This window comes from Triticum aestivum, chromosome 5B, assembly GCF_018294505.1.
Source record: "Triticum aestivum cultivar Chinese Spring chromosome 5B, IWGSC CS RefSeq v2.1, whole genome shotgun sequence".
Taxonomy (NCBI): Eukaryota; Viridiplantae; Streptophyta; class Magnoliopsida; order Poales; family Poaceae; genus Triticum; species Triticum aestivum.
The window spans coordinates 512,544,885-512,547,271 of record NC_057807.1 but is presented as its reverse complement, the minus strand read 5'-3'; positions in this window follow the sequence as shown (position 1 = coordinate 512,547,271).

The following is a 2,387-nucleotide window of genomic DNA, read 5'->3' as shown; positions in this document are numbered from 1 at the left end:
GTGAAGCGTGGATGGGGAAGTATGGTCCATCAAAATATAAATCAAAATATTGGACAGATGTAAAATCAACTCCCGCAAAAGAAGACATGGACAACAGGGTGGATGCATCCTTCACCACCGGGAACGGGAAGAAATTGGCGCGCGATAAAGGTGTGCATCACAACACACCTGGTACAGGAGATGAAGGCGACCCCTTCGTTATTTATGACAACGGTAATTCACCCGACCCATCTCTTGAGACGGTAGCCATGAATGAATTTCCACCTTTTACTTCAACCCCCAAGAATATGAATGAAGTGTCAGACGGGTCTAGCGCCGATAAATCTGAGGAGTTTAGTATGGATAGTCTGAACACCCGTATTAAAAATGCGAAAGAAAGTGGCACTCAGGAGAGTGATGGGAAGGAGAATGATGGGAAGGAGAATGATGGGAAGGAGAATGATGGGAAACGCAAGAGGAAACAGTCAAAATATTGCCTTTCACCTTACCAGCAGAACGGTGGACGTAAACGTGCAAAGAAAAGTAAGTGCTAAGTAGATTATTGTAGCAACATACTTCTGTCCTTGCATGCACACTTTATTAACTCATTGTTTCTTACTATTTTAGGTCTGTTTGGTATAAGAGCTGCTATGATTAATACTGATTACATTAATGAGGATCACATAGAGGCCGCAAAGATTTATATCCGGACACTGGCAGACTCGGAGAAGCTTCGCAGGAAAACTGCCGTGCACATGACGGGAATTGGTGGGGAAACATGTACACCTCATATGCTTGAAGCCATCATTTCGAAAAAATGGTTGCATGGCGGTGTAAGTATTAGCAATAAGTTCTTAAGTTGGACATGTCATTTGCATATAAATTATCTAATAGGCATATTGTTGTTATGTTATTTTGTAGGTCATCAATTGTTATTGCAACCATATGCAGACCCATAATCCTCGTGCTGACCGTCACATATTATCATCTTGGGTGTCCCACTGGCTTATTCTTCGTGCTGATGGAAAGGTTGTCAACTCTAAGAGGCATTTTATGGATCATTTCACAAACCAAACTAAAATGGTGTCTAGAGTTACTGAAGAGTATTTCATCAAAGATAAGGTACTTCAGTTTAGTATGATCATTCGTAGTATATCTGTGTGTACACCAACATGAATAAACTTTGTTGTAGGCATACTTTCCTTTTCATGTGGAAGAAAATCATTGGATAACAGTTCTTATGCACAACAAGAAAAAAGAGTTTCAAGTATTAAACTCTACTGGTAAATGCAGCAAAAGAATTCTTGCAAAGATTGCTAAGCTGGTAAGCTTACAACGTTACATAAAACAATATATATTTCTTCAAAAAGTACTTCATATGGATTTGTCAATTTTATTTCAGAGGGCAGAGATAGCTATTGATACAAAGGAGGTGAATGCTCTTATTGAAACGGATCATCATGATGTATCTTCCTGGCCAATAAGGGAGTACAATATGCCGTCACAAAAAGACGGGTATGTTGCAAATGTTGAATTAGTATGTACTTGTATGATCCATCAATAACTGACTTGTGGTTTCTTGCAGAGTCTCTTGTGGTCTTTTCGTGGTGAAATGCGTTCAACACTGGGACGGAGATGGTTGGGCATTTGAGTTCGATCAAGATGAGGTTAATGCTTCAAGGGGACGCATTCTAGCTGAAATACTTTTTTCAGAGTGCAACACGAAGGAAGTAGTGAAAGAGAAGATCCTCAAGATCATGGAGACCAAATGAGTAGGAGGATGGGGTGTTGGCTATTATCTCCACTAAATAAACGTGTCGTTGTCGGTATCTTGATACAATTTACAGATTAAGACATCACCTCTATATTGTAATGTGGCATGGTTTAGCAAGTTCCGCAACTAAATAAATGTGCCGTGGTCGGTATTTGCTACAATATCTATTTTTCAATGTCACTTTTATTTGCATCATTGTCGGTGACACTCTTATTTGCATCATTGTGGGTGATGATATTTTTTTAAATGAGTATATTTGTTCTGCACTTTCGTAATAGTAAAATAATATTTTTTAAAAATATTCAGAAAAAAAATGCCCAACCACCGCAGCCGGGCCCATAATGGGGAACAGATCATAACCAAATCAAGCCCAAAGGGGGCGACTCGGGCGGCTGATAGAGCCCACTAATGGGCCCGGCAACGGGGTCCAACAGGGCTGCGGGCATGTATAAGAGAGGAGCTCGGTGGAGGGGGCGGAGGCATCTATTTAAGCCGCTCCTCGCGCCCCCCGGCTTCCGAGGTGGGACTAAAAATAGCGTCCCCATCGCGCCCCACACTGCACGTGGTCGCCGCAAGGCTCAGGAGGCCTATTGTCTCGGGCCGGCCCAGTTCAGCCCAATGAAAGCACGCCGCC